The sequence below is a fragment of the Orcinus orca genome, chromosome 4, assembly GCF_937001465.1.
Source record: "Orcinus orca chromosome 4, mOrcOrc1.1, whole genome shotgun sequence".
In the NCBI taxonomy this organism is placed as follows: domain Eukaryota; kingdom Metazoa; phylum Chordata; class Mammalia; order Artiodactyla; family Delphinidae; genus Orcinus; species Orcinus orca.
This window is the reverse complement of record NC_064562.1, coordinates 33,328,640-33,347,257: the sequence shown is the minus strand read 5'-3', so window position 1 is coordinate 33,347,257 and position 18,618 is coordinate 33,328,640. Positions and strand designations below refer to the sequence as shown.

At 39.5% G+C, this 18,618-nt stretch overlaps 1 protein-coding gene across 4 annotated transcripts in view; it reads left to right on the top strand.

Annotated features, from left to right (window-relative positions):
• The first annotated feature begins 80 nt into the window (after window positions 1–80).
• FBXW7 (F-box and WD repeat domain containing 7) overlaps window positions 81–18,618 on the top strand; it is a 207,823-nt gene continuing 189,285 nt past the window's right edge. For 2 of the 4 annotated variants that reach the window (XM_004263632.3, XM_049709076.1), the window contains exon 1: window positions 81–1,322. The gene's annotated coding sequence lies outside the window, so the exon portion shown is untranslated. The remainder of the gene's footprint in view (window positions 1,323–18,618) is intronic. The other 2 variants (XM_049709077.1, XM_033403279.2) reach the window with 1 other exon arrangement.

The window sequence follows — 18,618 nt, the reverse complement described above, 5'->3', positions numbered from 1 at the left end:
CGGCCCGAGGCGCACCCACCCGCTCGCCGAGCCCGACTTCCTCTTCCCTTGGAGCGTCATCGGGCGCGCCAGAGGCGCCCAGGGCGGGGTGGTTGGAAAGGGGAAAAAAGGCCCGCGGAGGAAGCCTCCGAGCGGAGAGAAAAGGGAGGGGGGAAGAGAGCGGTTGCTAGGTGACTTGCGTCATCGGTCCGCGCCGTTTTCCTCCCGCCCCTCTCTCTGGAGTGAGGCGAGAGCCCCGCACTGAGCGAGGGAGACAGCGAGCTGAGCTCGGGGCGCTACCGCCGCCGCCGCCGAGAGCGTGAGAGCGAGGGAGCATCCGAGAGACCCAGCGCCCTTGCACTGGCCGCCGCCGAGACCTCCGCCTTAACCTGGGCCAGAGGGAGCCGCGGCCACCCCTCTTCTCCCCCCCTCGCCTTCCCGGCCGGCAGCGGCGGCTGCACACGCCGGAGCCCGAGCCCGAGCCGGAGCCGGCGGCTGGGGGGCAGGGAGGCGGCTACCTCGGGTCGGGACTAGTCGGCTGCTCCGCGGTGAGAGGACGCTGAGGAGGGGCCGGAGCTTCTGTCCGTTCCGGGGCGCGGGGCGAGGGACCCCCAAGGTGGAGGGAGGGGGTCCCAGCCGCAGCGACACATGCTGGAGCCGGGAGCGGGGGCGGCGCCGAGCGGAGCCGGCCGGGTCCCCCACCTCGCCGCCGCCTCGGCCACCCGCCCGGGGCCGTAGCATCTTGCCCTGGAGTGTATGAGCCGGGACCCCAAGCCCGGCAACCACCCCCCGACCGGGGGGGCGGGGACCCCGATGTGAAGCGGAGGCCGGGGCGGCGGGGACAGCAGGACCGGCGCCGCCGTCCTTTCCTTCCCTGCCCCCTCCCCTCCGCCCCCTCGGGGGTCTTCTTTCTTGGCCAGTCGCCGGCCCCCCGGCTCCTCGGCAGGACTCCGGGAGGAGTTCTTAGAGCCCCCTCCCCTGCCCCAGCCCCGAGGGCGGCGGGGCCGGGGGGGACCCGGGGGGCCGGCCGCAGCCTCCGCCCAGAAGAAACTTTTCAAAAACAAAATCCGGAGCCTCCCAAACGTGACTGTCTGGGGAGAAGTGGCCCGGGACGGGCAGAAGACCCAGCCTGAAGAGACCCAGGAAGAGGAAAAGAGGAGGTAAGCGGTGCCGCCGCCTCGTCTGCTCCGGCGGCGCGGAAGAGTCCCGGGTGGCCGCCGGCTTAGCGATCCCAGCCCCGCTTCTTCCTCACTAACGCTCCGGAGCCTGCCGCAGCTGCCGCCTGAGTCCCAAGAAGGAAGGGAAGCACCCCACGCTCTCAGCGCCCGGCTCTTCTCTAAAGTGTGAGTGGCCCTGGGAAAGGGAATGGAGGGATAGAAAGGGGGAGGATGCTGGGGCGTCCTCCGGAGTTTTGCCGGTGTTTTCTAGGAGTGTTAGGAGTGTATAGCCGAGAGGGGTACCTTAGTCCTCACTGCGGGGAGAGGCATCCGGCAGTCCAGTGTTTTGTAACCTTTTAGCGCTCTGTACGTGTGATACGCAAGCCCACAGGTTTCTCTTCGAGGAGTTCTGTCTTTCTCCAGGGTGGACACTTGGTATCTTTCTGGCCAGTAATTGGCAAAAGGAAATTGAGGAAGCCAGAGCCTGTGTGCGCACAAGGGACATCTCTGTAATACACATTTTCCTGGTACACCCGGTGGGAAACAGCGCGGTAGTTTTTGTCTCTGGGCAACTCTTATTTGGTTCCCAAGTGGGAACCCCTGACTCTTTGAACCCCTGAAAGTAAAATTGCTTTCTTTTTTGCCAGTCTTCCTTGAGAGATTTCATTTCAGTACCTAGTGGTACAGGAATTTTTTTTACCTTCTCATTTCCTGGGTGCAGTTCCTGCGTATCAGGAAGACACTGTAACATTTCAGTTACTCAGGAAATTCTGAGGTCTTTTGATCACAACTGATTTGGGGGAGAGCATTTAGTACTTTAACCAGTTTATAAAAGGTGTTAAATTTTTTCCTTACCCAAATGCTTTTTTTTTTTTTTTCAGTAGCATATGTCCTAATTGCTAGCAGTTTTTTGTTTGTTGGAATGACTTGAAGCTTTGCTTATTTGAGTTATCTCATGCTTCTGTATCAAATGAGGAGAAACTTCTGATGTTTAATTCTTTGAAGAATGATGTTTTTCCTCTTCCTTTATTTTAAAGGTGAAGTCTGTAAAATCTTTGATTTGTAATTTAGGTATCCCCTCAGAGTGCCAAATTAAGGTGCAGGAAAGTAATTGACATTTCATATGTTTATACAGACCTTAGGGTTAAGCATAGGGTGGAATTTTATATAACAGAACATAGGCAGTACTAAGAATTATGGCCCCTCCAGACAATTGTGTGAGCTTACACTCTCTGAAGCCACTGCTGAGAGAAACTTTGTGGGAGTGAATGTAAGCCTGGGATTATCCATGCTAACTTTTCCATTCAGGATCTTGATTAAACTTATTTAAAACTTTCTCAAACACTTTTCATCCTGTACTTTTTCTCTTTTGAAGAGATGAATTCTGCAAGTTTACTAGCCCCTGAATTATGTAACAGTTCATTTATTCATCCCAAACGTTTCAAGACACATCCCAAGTTCGTATTTTGAGAATTGCTAGAACAAGCTGGAGTTCATCTTTTCCTGGTTTGTAGATTTTGATTGTTCCTCATTACTATCATCTTTCCTGACTTTTTGTCTTAAAATAATTTCTTCCATCCTTTTGATCACTTTGCCCTCCTCTGGAACTTCACCAGCTGTTTTGTTTTTCTTTATATGCCTTTTCCTTGTTATGCTTTTGTTAGGAACCTTTAATTCTACTTTAAATAAGTACTGGCATCAAAATATTGAGTAGTGGGGCTTCCCTGGTGGCGCAGTGGTTGAGAGTCCGCCTGCCGATGCAGGGGACACGTGTTCGTGCCCCGGTCCGGGAAGATCTCACCTGCTGCGGAGAGGCTGGGCCCGTGAGCCATGGCCGCTGAGCCTGCGTGTGCTCCGCAGCGGGACAGGCCACAGCAGTGAGAGGCCCACGTACCGCAAAAAAATATATATATATATTGAGTAGTGGATGTAGTGTTAGACGTGGAATCAAAAACAAATTTCGCGGGCTGCCCTGGTGGCGCAGTGGTTGAGAGTCCGCCTGCCAATGCAGGGGGACATGGGTTCGTGCCTCGGTCTGGGAAGATCCCACATGCCGCGGAGCGGCTGGGCCCGTGAGCCATGGCCGCTGAGCCTGCGCGTCCGTGAGCCTGTGCTCCGCAAGGGGAGAGGCCACGACAGTGAGAGGCCCGCGTACCGCAAAAACAAAACAAAACAAAAAAAACAAATGTCTCTAGATCTGTTATTTTGTGACCTTGAGGAAGTCATGTATCCCATACTTCACAAACATAGGAGGAAGAGAAATCTAGTCTTGCATAGGCTGTTTTTTGGGGGAGGAAAAGAGGACAGACCAACAAACTAGTTTGAGCGTAGATTATACTCCATCAAAGTTGCTTACAACTTTGACTTGTATTGTTTTGACTATAGATTGGTTAAAAATCATGGTAATGTTTAATGTATATTTGGGTAGCAAAGAAACAACAGAGCATTTGTGGGTCCCTGCCTTTGAGATGCTTTTGCTTATGGGTGGCAGAGGCAGTGAAACGCAGATTGCACAAAATTATATAAAAGGAGGAATGGACCAGTTTTTATCTACGATGACTGTATGTCAGCAACTGTTTGATACCTTATAGATGTACATGTATTTGTACATTTTTCACTAGGGAAATGTTGATGTTGGACTATACAGAACTTATTGGAGTGTCTGAGCCAGGAGAAAGTGTTTTTTAGGAAGAAAAGAACAGGTGGAGATAAAGTGTTTAAGACTTTTGGAATTGGAGGGGGTGAGGGACAAATGTAATTAGGAAGTTAGCTTATGGGAATACAGAGGGAGATTGTTGAGTAGGCTTAGGGCCAATTTGTGTTTGTGTGGATACATGTTTACAGCCCAAAGAATGAACTGAGAACAATGTTTCTGAGAGGGTAGTTTTAGACCACTGAGAAGAAATCGTATTTTAAGCCAAGAGGCATTATACCTGGATTAGGGTTTTGTTTTTCTAGAGAACTAACATTTTTACACTACAGTCATTGAAGAGCTGTACAGATGGAGGGGTGAAAAAGAAGGTGCTTCCAGTATGTTGGTATGGTGCTAGTGGTTTCTTATAAAAAGTAATTCAGAAGTGAGGCAGTGGACTTTGGACATTAAATTTTAGGGTTAAAGTTGGATACCAATGCAATCTTAAGACAGTAAAATAATGAGTGATATGCTGAAAATGTAGAATTGGGAGTCATTATAAAAGTACTAAGGTTTCTCTATAGTGCTGATGGAGAGTAGAGAGCTGAAAAATGGGTATTTTGGGGGGAGGGGAATGTGTTAAAGTTAGCAAAGATACAGGAAGAGGAGAATGGATGAGACTCTCCTGTTTTAAAAGTGAATAAGGGTTGAAATTGAAAAAGGAGGAACAACCTTTAAACATGGGCACCAGTTCAGTCTTAGGGCAGATGATTATTTTTGAAATACTAACAAGCTTTTTGTAAGGTATATAGGTCCCTTGAGATTGTTCAGAAGAATATATAAGATTTCAGTGTTAAGGAACTTATACATAAAAGGACAGATCTGTTTCATCAAATTCATGTTTTTAAAGTTTGCCTTTCATTATTATCCTAAGTTTGGTCTCTAACATGACGAAGTGGGGCTAAAAATAGCTGGCAAAGAACGCTGCTTCCCCTGCTCGCAGTTGGTGTGTGTCTTTGTGTCCCATACAATGGAGGGGATATCCCTGTGTTGGCACAGCAGTGCTGAAAATGCCTTAAAAAAAAAATCTTTTTATTAAAAAACAAACAAAAACCAATTTGGCACTTAAAAAAATTCAGACGTCTTCGAAGCATTTATGGACATTGGAAGACTGATTTTTTTAAAAATTAAAATTTTTGTGGTGAAACTTGCATTTAGTGTTGACACTAACAAGGATTAAGAATTGTGAGGTAGGGAATATGTATATCCACACTTTTTTGTGTTCCTTAGTTCCAATTCACCTTCTTAGTAGCCTGTTTGGCCTCTTCTTAAGAGTGATAATTCAAATGGCAGGACCTTCTGGGCCACAGCTATTTAGACAGGGAGCTAGATCTATGGTGGTTCTAGGATCTGGAATATATGCCATATGAGTGCCTTCTCTCCTCACCCACTATTTTCCACAACAGTTTTTATGCAGGCGAAATCATGTTTCGATGAACTTTAAAGGGCAGCCTTTTGGGGTTAACATGATTTACTAGTGAAGGCAAGTGGGGAAGGTGGGACCCTGGTAGTAGGGAGTGATCACCTCGTGTGCTCTGCCTTGGCAACTTTGGGACTGATATGGGATGATTAAAGAGCCTTGAGGGTGTGTGTTTGTGTGTTTTATCACCGGATGGTCCCAAAGCCCACACCTAGGCTAGCAGCAGCCCAATTCGTGTACTTGGAGATGGTTTTTGGAGAAGTCTTGTGTTGCCTCCGGCATCTCATTGTGTAGAGGAGGGGTTGGCATACTTTTTTTTGGTGAAAGGCCAGTTATTGAATAGTAAATAGTTTAGATTTTGTGGACCATATGGTCTGTGTCGTAACAATGCAGTTCTGCTCTTGAAGTGCTCTTGAACGCCACAGACAGTATGTAAGTGAATGAATGTGAATGTGTTCTAATAAAACCTTATACATAAAAACAGGAGGTAGGTTGGGTTTGGCTCGTTGTTTATGGACCCCTGGTATAGAACACTGACTGCCAAGTCCACCAAAATGCAGTATGAGCTTCATTCCACTACAAAGCTGGGACTGGCTCTTTTAGCTGGTCTCCGTTTTCTAAATGAGATGTGTTCCTTGGAGGCAGTCTTAAAATGATTCTGCATAAAGCACAGAGTCTACTGTTCAAGGTACTTTTGCCTCCACAGTGATGAAAACTATGGACTGAGGAGCAGGGGCAATGCCATCTATAAGGTGATGAAGCTAAAAAGTAGGTAGGACTACTTGTATTTCTTATTCAAAGATACCATACCATATAAGATACCATATAGTGATATACTGGCCGTGTATCATGGCCAGAAGTATCTTTGAAGAAACTTGTGAGTATAATTTTGAAAGGTTCTGAAAATAAGTTGTAAAGCATTTACTTTAGATGTAAAATTAGAAGTATTGATGGTTTGTTTGAATCAGATGAAAATATTTGTCAAACTATAAGAACATTAAGGTTTGGTACTTCTGTTTCTTAAAGCTTTTATCTTTTGCAGTGACCAAGTTCATTGTGTAGAATTATTAGCTCCACAATTTTTGTTTTGTTAATTTCAAGTATTATATCTTACCAGATCACTTAAATCATTTAACTCTGTACTTTAAAAAGTTTTGCTGTGTTCTTAAGGGTAAATGTAGCATGGGTTAATAGATTCACCCAAAAAATAAATCTCAGATGTGTTGTTTAGAAAGGATAATTCACTTTGTGCAATTTTACATCACAGCTAATATCAAAACATCTGTTTCATATGTCAGCATTGGACGGTGGTATATTTTTACCCTGGTTTCATAAATCTTATTTATCTCAGGAGTCCCCTGTTTATGGCAGGGGAAGGGGTTATTCTTGCAGTAGTGACCACTTTTTAGTTTCAAACCTGCTTTTACTTTATATAATGTTTCTACATATATAATTGATACTTCAATTCCTCTTCCTTTAAAAAAGAGGTCTGACAATTTTACATGACCTGACAATTTTAGTATACCTTTTAGAAAGAAGGTCACTGTAAAGTTGCTTTTTTTTTTTTGGCGGTACGCGGGCCTCTCACTGTTGTGGCCTCTCCCGTTGCAGAGCACAGGCTCTAGACGCGCAGGCTCGGCGGCCATGGCTCACGGGCTCAGCCGCTCCGCGGTGTGTGGGATCTTCCTGGACCGGGGCACGAACCCGTGTCCCCTGCATCGGCAGGTGGACTCTCAACCCCTGCGCCACCAGGGAAGCCCTAAAGTTGCTTTTTTATTCATTAGGAGAGGATTCTTTCCTTGCTTTTTAAAAAAATCTTGCTTTTATTTCAAGCTTAAGGATGAGTGGCAATTTAAAAGACACAAGGTGTCCATCTGCTATCTCCTGCCTTCTATCCAAATAGAAATATTCTGTGTTGGTGACATTTCCAGTGGACCAGGGAAAAGAGTGGTGTATTAGGTTTCATTTATTTATTTATTTTAATGTAGCTGAATTGTCATTACAGATGAGTAAAGTTGTTTTCAAATAATGAAGTCTTGCTGTTAAACATTTCTACTTTGAGACTTTTCCCCACTGAGTGTCAAACCAGTCTGTCTTATGCCTTAGTTTAGTTTTAGATTTTTGCTACTTTTTTATGATACCTTATTGATACTGTCTCATGATCCCTTTCACACTGTGTTTGGAGTCTGTTTCCTAAATCTACATGAAATTTCCTGAACACTATAGGATATATATTTTCTAATAATTATACTTTTACACACATGTATATTTAAAATTTCCTCCTGTTCTACCTTCAGAATTGTGAAATATTTGAGGGAACATCTGTACTTGATCTGGATATTGAGTGACAAACCAATGTATACAGTTTTTTCTAAAATGTTCCCTTAAAAAATTTTGAGTAACAATTGATTTCTCTAAAACTAAGAAAATATTATGTTTGTGTTGTATTATCCTGCAATACAGGTAGTTGGAAAATAATAAAAAAAAATGGGCAAAGAGACGTTATTGTTTGGTATCTTATTTTTTGCTCTTTCGCCTCATCTAAGGGATAGCTAGTAGATCAGTCTGATATTGTGCAGTTTCTGTTGCTCTGCTGTTTCACCTCAGCCCTTTTTTTCCAGCTGAAGGTTAGCTACTGGAAATTTGGGTGGCTTTAGGCAGGAGGTAGCATGTGCTGTTTGTGTGTCTGTGTGTACATGTATCATGCTAGATGCTCCTTCATGACTGCTGTGGAATTTAGGAAATATTAAAAGATAGTGGTACAAAATATTTTTAATATCACTTAGCCTTTCCTCTGAGAGGATCACCATAGGAGAAGATACTGAACCCATCAATATATGTTAGGCCAAATGTGAAGTGTCAAGACAGATTGCTTGTTTGTTTTTGGAAGAATGTATATAACTTAATGAGACTTTTAGGATGGCATGCTTTTCAGGGTAGTGTAAGGGGTAGTAATAGACCTTTGCATGACATCCTCTAGGTCTGAGAAGGACTTGTCCCACTAATAATGGTGGGTAATTTATAACTATCTAATGGTTGAAAATATGCATACATGGAGCCAGCAACAGTTGCTAATTCATTTCTCATTTCCCTCATAAAATACTTTGATACTCTGGAGGCAGAAGACTCATTAGTCAGGCAGTACCTTTCTTGGCTTTGTGGCACGGGACAAGCTACTTATCCTTTTACTGTCGACTTTATCACCTGTTGATGGGGACATGTCTTACACAGGGTTGTTGTTAGGATTAAATGAGATAATGTAAAATATGCAAAGCTCTTCCAGTGCCTGGCATATAGTAAGGTGACCCATCACTGTTAACTTATTAAGTTAAAGATCTTTTAAACTGTGGCATAGACGGAAGGCTAAAGTCAGGCTTTATATTGCCGAACACTTAAATTCAGCCACTGAGTTTGACAAATAATACTGAAGTAATTCTGCCGTGTTTCCAAAAGCCTCTGAAACAGTGTATCATTCATTAATGTTTTTATTTTAAAAAAGTCTTAAAAAGTAAAGAAATGGCAGAACTGCTGTGCTTATTGTTTATAGAAAAGAAAGACTGATTTGAACATAACTGGAATTTGAATTCATCCCTAAAGACTTCAATAGTGCTTAGATCAGAAAGGACTCTTTTTTGAATAATTTATTATCTCTGAAAATGACTGTGGTTTAAATTGTCCATTTAGAAATATCAGGATGTAATTGGATTATCCAGTCTTTAAACTATTCATCTCTTTAACACTGGGAATAAAAAACTTAAAAAAAACCCGTGAAGTTTAATAAGTTTTATTTGTATCGTTACATCTCACATTAAGATTGAAGGAATTTTATTTGAAGGATTTTATTGAAGGATTTTGTTTTAACTAAATTTTTAGTTTTCTCCTTTTCCTAAAATGATGAGAGTGAGGGAGGGAGGGTTGGCTATTCCCTTTTCATGCTTAATATTTATTAAATACAGGATCAGTTTTCAGAAATAACTTTTCCTTCAAACTTGGCATAATCAGTGTTCTATTGGCCAATTCAAGAAATAAATGCTTCTTGATAGTTTTTTGTATTTGGAAAGTATTTCTACTTTGAGAACAATTCGTCTATGCCTTCATAGTTTGTTTGTTTAATAGAACTGTATATTTAAGATAAGTGTATGAAAAAAATCCAAAGGCAGAAAGAAAAGATTGAGCTATGTTCCTTAGCACTGTTTGTCTTGCCAACTCTTGTTCTCATTCTTTAACTTTTAAGGCAGATTTGCTTTAGATTTTGGTGTAAATGCAGAAATCAGATTGACTTATATATTAGTGGATCTCTGGTTAAGTAGTTAATTTAATGAATATTCTAGTTTTTAAACAAAGTCAGTATTTTAAATATTTCTCTCTGTTGGTAGTGATTGGAGTTATAATTCTGGAGTTAGCTTCTTTCCATTTTAGAGATTTTCAGAAAGAATTATAATTATGAATAGGTTACTGGATAGATGGGAGAAGAGCATAATCTCTAGTGAGTTTAATTTCTTCCTGTTTATTTATTATGTCTATAATACCAGGTTATATAAATAAATATGCTGGTCATCAGCTTTCTTTTGCATGATTGGTTGTCTCTTCATTGACTAACATAACTTTTGGAATGCTGCTCTAACGAGTAGGGAACCTTTTTTCTACCTGAGTATTACACAGGTAGACTTTTTTTCCTTAGAGAAATATAAAAGTTTTAGCTAGATTAGAAATTGAGAGTAGGAAACACAAAATTTCCAAGTTTTTGTAAAGGCCTTTTAGTAGGAGAGGAGAGATGGGATGTATAGAGGAGGGGAGAGACGCAGAGCGAAGGAGGGAGGGAAGTGGCAGATTCGGGGAGAATGGGTCAGGAAATTTTGAGGTCAGCCTTAGTCAGAGGTCACACCCTGTTATTTCTTTGGGTTGTGGACACGGGGTGTTACCACTCGTTATCTACCACCCTTTGAAATGTTGATTAGATGATTGACTCTAGCTCCTAGTTTTTCAACATCTGGATTCTTTAAACCATTGAAGTTTTAATCTGTATGGGATAATCAGTGTATTCTAGGGTGGGAAAAAATCCACAGTACCTGCTAGGAGAGGGGGCGGACATATGGTTTTTGACTACATTGGAATTTCTTTTTGGTTCTGGTTTGTTGTCTTTCCTCATTGGCTACATTTCCCTAGCTTTGCCTTAGAAGGATACTTGTAATTAATGTATGTGACATAGTAGTTGAGAGGCAAGCCTTGGAGTTGATAGACCCAGGTTCCAGCTGTGCTGCTTTGTGACCTTGGTCAAGTTGTTTATTCTGTGTGTGAACCTGTAAAACTGGGATGATAATAATAGTACCTACCTCTCTAAAAAGGTAGTTAAGGGGATTGAGATAATGGATCACAGTGTCTGGCTCAGAGTTAGTGCTCAATAAATGTTAGTTGTTGCAAAAATAATAAATATTACAATATTGTTATTTTTTTGTGGTTGCTGAAGGTCTTTGTAACCTTTGTTTCTGAATATGTCACTATTTTGAATAGTGCCTTTATTCAGCAGCAGATATTTACTGAACACTTACTGTGCCAGGCATTGATCTAAGTGAACAGAACATTATAATCCCTGCCCTCTTGAAACTTACATTTTGGCTGAAGGAGACAAAATACATAAAGCAAAGTAGATGACCCATCACTCTTCTTATGAAATTTGGTGTTTGACTCATATGTCTAAGCCTCCATTAACCAACCCTACCAGTCTTCACCTTTAGGTCTTTTGCATTCATTCCTGTTGCTGTGCTTGAGAGTGTTTGTGGCAGGAACACCCTAAAAGCACACAACTAGTGTCATTGTCTCCAGCTATTGGGCGATCTTAATTTTAAGACAGACTTATTACTCCATCATTTCCTTGGCTTACTGTTTAAGTTGGCTATCACAAATCTTTCCTTTCAGTCCTCATACTTCTGTTTCACATTGTTTACAGAAGTGTTGCTCCTCCCCAGCTTATCATGTTTTGCTCATCCATTTCATTTCCAAAAGGGGATAATAGAAACCTCTTTTCAGAAGTATTCCCTGACTAATCTAACTATATACTTTCCTTCTGCTCTTTTTTAACTTCTCACCTTCTATGTGTTGTTAACGGAGATATTTAACTTGCTTATTCTGTCTTTTTAAAAAAATACTGTTCTTTTATCTTCAATTAAATTGTAAGCCTTATTAGGTCAGGGACTACTTTTCTATTCTGAGCCTTAGCTTCCTCACTTGAAAAAAAGATAATACCTACCTCACAGGGATGTTGTGAGATTTCAGAGAGAGAATGTATGGAAAAGATAATACCAAATCCTTAATAAACATAGTTTTCTTTTCTTTGAACCACTCTAGTTCCCGAAATTTGTACGGGGCATGCATACAGTCAGTGCTTAAAAAAATACTTGTTAATTTATCCTGAATTGAGGTTGGGAGTCTTTTAATTTAATTTCCACTTGTGTGGATAATTTTAGTTTTTACTTCCAGATAAGATTCAAAATATTAACTTTCCAAGTATCTGATGAAAAAAGCTGAGGCATGAATAAGAGACAACAGAACCGTGCTTAGAGTAGGGATTGAATCCCTGTTGTGTGGGTTCAGTTCGGGCTGGTTGTGTGACTTTTAGCAGGTTGTTTAACTCTTGGCCTCAGTTTCTTTATTTGTAAGATGGGGAAAATAATAACTACCTCATGGATACTATGTTGTTAGATTAAATGAGAATAAATGAGAAGCACAGAACATTGCCTGGCATATAGCAGTAGCCTCAGGGAACATTTGGCAATATCCAGAGATGTTTTAGGTGGTCACAGCTGGGGGAGAGGTATGTGTGAGGGTGCTACTAGTATTTTGTGGGGAGAGGCCAGGTATAATCATTGTACACAGGACAGCACCCCGCGAAGAGGGATTATCTGGTTCAAAAGGTCAATGGTGCCAAGATTAGGAAACCTTGCTTTATCGTTAAGCTGTTTCTCATTTGCTTATCTTTGTAGTATAAGGTACTTTGCCAGTTAGATTCTGTATAAATACTGACATCCTTCACTTGTATCTAAAAACTGACTGTATATCCATTTGTATGCAACATATGCATATTTGTGTGTGTGTGTATGTATATGCTTTTACGTATGTCTCTGTACCTTGCTATTTCCTCTGCCTGGAGTATTATTTCCCTTTCATCTGTGAAACATTTATCTCTTAAGACTGTACTTAAATATCATCTCCTCTAGGAAGCCTGTCCTGGTTAATGTGAGTAGAGTTAGCTGTTCTTTCTTCTGGTTACCCACAGTATCTATGTGACTTTTACAGCACTTAACATAGTTACTTGTATTTTTCTCTTTTACTGGTCTGTCAAGTTTTTGAGAACAGGGGTTCTATCTTATTCATCTTTTCAGTAAATATCTCCTTCTGCCAAATGCCTAACATTTGCTGCCACATAGTAGGCATATATTAAGTTAATGAATGGAAGAGAGAAAAACAAACTGGAAAGATTTTTTAATAGGCTCTACAAGAAAAGGATATTATCTTGTCACCTTTGTTTCCAAGTGAGTGCTTAGTGTTCAGTGAATATTTATTGAATGAATTAGAGGCCAGTTGCAAAAGTTGATAGATATTTCATGTGACCTTTTTTCTTCATTTCTACAAAGTGTATCCTAGAAGTAAAACAGCCTAGATACTTGGTGCATGTGATGCATTAAGTCGACCTTTCTTTCCTTGACTCGCTTAATGAGACTTGATCCAGCAGGTACTTCCTGAAAGATGTTTTTGGTTGATTTCTTTTTCACCTGTGTGTCCATTCTAGTGTTGAGCTTGTTGGAAAGATGAACGTGTGGTATCAGTCTTACATTATAGATGAGCTGTCATTAAGTACAAGTGTTAAATAAGGCTTTTGATCTCCTTTACATTTGGGCCCAAACTGAGTGAGTATGTATTTACTCTCAAGTATGGATAATGACTGAGGCTAGTGAAGCATGGGAGAAAAGGAGGGTGAGGAAGTTGCCTACTAGGTCTCTTTTTCTTGGTAATGACTGCTTTTTACCTCAGAGCTGCCCCCAGCTATTTATAAAGCATTAGCTAGGAGAGGGTTGTGAATCTAGAGGATAAGAATATAGGTTTGATAATTTGATAAAATCAATTAATAATTTGACAAGTCATGGTTTTTTAAATTTATTTTGTTGAAGTATAGTTGTTTTACAATGTGTGTTAATTTCTACTGTATAGCAGAGTGATTCATTTATACATATATATGCATTCTTTTTCATATTCTTTTCCATTATGGTTTAGCACAGGATATTGAATATAGTTCCCTGTGCTGTACAGTAGGGCCTTGTTGCTTATCCATTCTATTTACAATAGTTTACATCTGCTAATCCCAAACTCCCAATCTATCCCTCCTCCACCCCCTCCCACACCGCCCCTTGACAACCACAAGTCTGTTCTCTATGTCTGTGAGTCTGTTTCTCTTTTGTAGATAAGTTCATTTGTGTCCTGTTTTAGATTCCACATATAAGTGATATCATGTGGTATTTGTCTTTCTTTTTCTGTTGACAGTCATTGTTTTGATTATCATAGTTATCACTTATTGAATGTTTGATATATGTCAGGCACTGTGCTAAGGAATTTTACATGCTTTTTAAATTTATTCTTCACAGCAGTGCCTATGAAATACATACTAATAAGCCTGTTTTATGGCAGAAGAAACAGATTCACAGAATTTTCTAAGAACATATAGCTAGGAATTTGAACGCGCAGACCTGAGATTCAAATCCAGATCCATTGACTCTGTGGTCTATGTTTTAATGACTGTGCTGCTGCCTCCTAAGTTTCAGTGGAGGAGTTTTGTATTGAAAGTGGTAGTACTGAGGTAGGAGGGGAAAATAATAGGATTTCATCCTGTACAGATATTAGAACGAAGAAGATTAACAGACTCATGGAGAAGCAATTCCCAAGTTTATGTCCTTATACAAAATAATTATGAAATTTAAACGTGTGATTTAACTAACTTACACTAACCTGCATTTTTTATTAAATTTAGTCTTGCTCTTGGTATCAACATCAGGACAGGTGTCCCAGATACATCTTTAGCAGTAGAAGAAAACTTTCTAGGTAAAATCTAAAAGATCATGAAGCAAAGTGATTTTTATAAATAATTTTTTTTCTATATGTAAAATGTGTTTTGTAGTTAGAGTTAAGTCTTTTGAAAGAGATTCTTGTTTAGGGGATAAGCCTCAGAATTATATTATTTAGGACTTGAAAACCTATGATTTGTTATGCTTGGAAGGTGTAGCAGAAAATTTGATAATTGACACTTGCTAGTCTCTAAGATATAAATTATTTAAGTCAGTGGATATCTGTGGAGTACGTTTGCTCAGACGGTGTTTGTCATTAAAAAAAATTACTTTTTCCTTCCTTCCCATACTTTGTACTGGACTATTTTTTACACAGCTAGTTTACTTATAGGTGTTGTACATTTAATAAATAAAGTGAGAACATAGTTTTGACGTCTGTGCACTATTATTTTTATTCATTAGGAGATTTAAATAGTTTTAAATTTTATTTTGTTACCTTAAAAAGAGCTAAACCTGGATATTGGTCTTAAAAAAGTTTCTTGAAAGATTTTCTCTTTCCTCTTGGTTGTGTTTTAATACTGTATTTGTAATCATAGTTATATGCATTTGAACTTTGCTCCTTTCAGAATTATAATTCAGTGCTTTTGTAAGATTTTATCAAAAGTTACATGCAAACACTAAGAGCAGTGTGCTGAATGATGTTATATTAAAGACTAAAGATGCCTGAATGAAATTGAGCTCTGGTAAATAAGAATTTAGGGTTGGGGTACAGGGAATCAGATAATCACGTCAAGATTTTAGGATTCTAAGTCTTAGGCTTGTTAGTGCTTTCACATTATCTACCACAGGTTGCCTTTCTTTTTTTCTTCCAGGCAAACAAGTTTTATTTTCACCTTACAAGCTTGCATACTTATAAAAAAATGTAGTTTTGTAAAAAGTTTAAGGTTATACAAAGTTTATAAATAATCCTGCAACCATACATAGTAGACAATCAAGTAAATGTGCATTAACTTTGAACTACATCAGCAGTAAATAACATAATTTCTTTGTAATTCACGGGCTTGGTCATAGGTGCACTTGTCTCCAGGCGTAAAGGTTGGGTTTCAGTATTTTAGTGTCCTGTTTCCAGCATTCATACATTTTCAAACTCGATCAGGTGGAATTGCATTCAATCTAGTGATGGAAAACTTAGTATAAACTTACTATACCAGAACCACTATTCTAGTAGTTCCCGAACTTTAGCATGCATCAGGATCACCTGGAAACCTTGCTAAACCATAAATTGCTGGTCCACAAACCTAGTATTTGATTCAGTAGGTCTGGGGTGAGACCCCAAAATGTAATAATTCTTACAGTTTCACAAGTGATACTGTTGATCGAGGGACCAAACTTTGAGAACCACTGTGTTATACTAATGAGGTGATATCAAATCAGTTATTTCAAAAGTTCAAGTACTTGCATATAAAGATTAAGACCTTGAATTGTAACCTTAATTAGCAGTACCCAGTCGTAGGCATCAGTTTTTCATGTTATAGTTGTGACCTAATCCCACTTCTTGGTGGCTTGTGCCATTTTTTGGTTATAAAGCAACAACATTAGCTGTAAACCAATATTTATTTGAATTTGAATATTGCATTCTCGTATTTTATTTGCATAAAATAATATTTTTGAAAGGCTTCTATGGCCTAAATAATGTTATTTTCTCCTTAAAATATCCTGAAAAATAGTGTTTCACGTGCTGTGAAAAGACTGAATAGCATCCAGGAGCCTTAAAGGCACAGAAAAGGAAGTAATGAGTATTAAGAGAAGAAGAAAAAAGCCTGCAATGTTATCCCTCCCATGGAAAAGAAACATAAACTATATTGGCCAAATGCACTGTGTCTTTTGGGATTGTGCATTTCTAACAAGCATCTAGGTGATGCTGATTTGGTGGCCCTCAAACTATATTTTGCATAGCAAAGCCCTAGAATGTCAGTTTTTAATGTTTCCATATAAGTTTCAATTAGTATTTAACATAGGAACAGACATAATACTCAAACCCGTAAACATATCATTAAGGTTAAAAAATACAGTAATAATTTTTAACTGTGCCCTGGCAGATTCATACAATTAAATAAAACTAAAAGCCACCCAGGGGGACAGTCCGGCAGGTTCCTCGGCAAATACACAGTTTGCCTTTGTTAGAGGTAACTGTTAATATGATATTATTATAAAAATAATATTGATGTCATCATTTGAGTGCTTAATATGTGCCAGGCATTCTTCTATGTCCTTTGTATATATTAACTCATTCAGTCTTCACTATAACCCTGTCAGGTAAGTATTGTTAATGTCCCTATTTTTTAGTTGAAAATTTGGCCCAGAGAAGTTAAACATGCTCAAGATCTCACCTTTAGTTAGTAGTGGACCTGGGATTGTACCCAGGCAGTCTGGTTCTACAGCCTGGGATCGTAATCACTATTCTGTACTATATTTATCGTCTATACATTTATTTCTTATATATTATTTAGAGAACAGTGCCTGGCACACAATAAGATCTATAGAAGTGCAGGCTGTTTTCAGTGGCATTTAACTGTATACTACATAAGGTTGGCAGAGCAAGTGTTATTATCCATTTTTGTATGTATATTTTTCTTCTAGTAATTAGATTCCAGACTTTATTCAGGTTTCTCTTAGTCTTTTTTTTTTTTTTTTTAAATACCTGAGTTCCCTGAGGTCTTAGAAACTGGTTGTCCCAAATTATATGGCCTTGCTAGATCTAAAAATTAGCTTTTCTTATCACACATTCATCTTTACTTTCATTCCTTTAGAAAGTGATAAGGACTGAGATATTTACTTATTTATTTTTGGTATGTCACTGGTTTAGAAAGACAGAAGCAAATATACTAAATTTGTGTGCCCAGTTGATGGAGGAAATAAATTCTTAGATGTTATAAAGTTGTTTTTTTTTGGCCTGTAAAGTTTTGAGAGTGGTATCACTTCATCCTACTGATTTGTGAAATTGAATAATAACACTAATAATAATGTGAAGTATAAGAAATTGTTCTGATGATAGAGCAGATTAGCAGCATTTAAGAGAAATAATATAAACCATATTTCCTCAAATCTAAGAAGGCATCTGTGTTAGTTTTCCATTGCTGCATTGCAGATTACCACAACTTTAGCAGTTTATCTCACACTTTCTGTTGGTCAGGAGTCTAGCCGTGGTTTAGCTGGGTCCTGTCCTCAGGGTCTTACCAGAGTGAAATCAAGGTGTCATCCAGAGCTGTGATCTTATCTGAGGCTCATGGTTCTCTTCTAGGCTCAGTGGTGGTTCGCAGAATTCAATTCTTTGCGTTTGTAGGAATGGCATCCCTGTTTTCTTGCTGGCTCTCTGTCATGGACCACTCAGTCCCCTAGAGGCTTCTAGAGGCCACTTTGAGTTCTTGCCGTGTGGTCTTCCCTATGGGCAGTTCACAACATGGTGGTTTGCTACTTTAAGGACAATAGGAGACACTGCATTCTTTTAAGAACTGATCTCTTTAGGTCAGGCCTACTACAATAATCTCAGTAATTTAAAGTCAACTGATGAGAGATTTTAACTACATCTGTAAAATCCCTTCACAACAGCATTTAGATTAATATTTGGTTGAATAACTTTGAGAAGATGTGTACACCAAGGTGTTAGAATCTTGGAGGCCATCTTAGAATACTATCTACCACATGATCAATTTTAAGACAAATTGTTATTTTATTTATCACTAAGGAAGAAAATGCTGGCTTAAAGTATGATACAGTACATTATTAGTACTTGGATGTTGTCTTCTTTTAAAAAAAAAAAAGCGGAATTGTAGTCATTCTTCTAAGCACAAATACTTGCTTCACGAATGTCAAACTTATTCCCCATTGCTGCTTTTCTGTGCTTTTTTGCAAGCATAATTTTTTGTTTCAATGCTGAATCATAGTGTAGTCTTTTAGGGGACATTTAAAATTGGGAAGTAGACTCGACATGTGTGTACCAAAAGTACACAGAATTCAGTAAAAATTACGGTGATATAAACTGCCATGACCAAATTCCCACATGCACAGGGAATGGCAGCTACATTGTGACTGCCACAGGGCAAATGGTGATTGCTTTTTTTTGTTTGTTTGTTTCCTATTTCTTTTCATTCAGCTTTATTGAGGTATAATATGTACAGTAAACTACAACCATTTAAAGAGTTTCATTTGATGAGTTTGACAAGTGTATACATGAAACCATTACCACAATCAAGACATTTCCATCAGCCTGAGAAGAGTCAGCCCCAGGCAGTCACTGATCTGTTTTTTTGTTAGTGT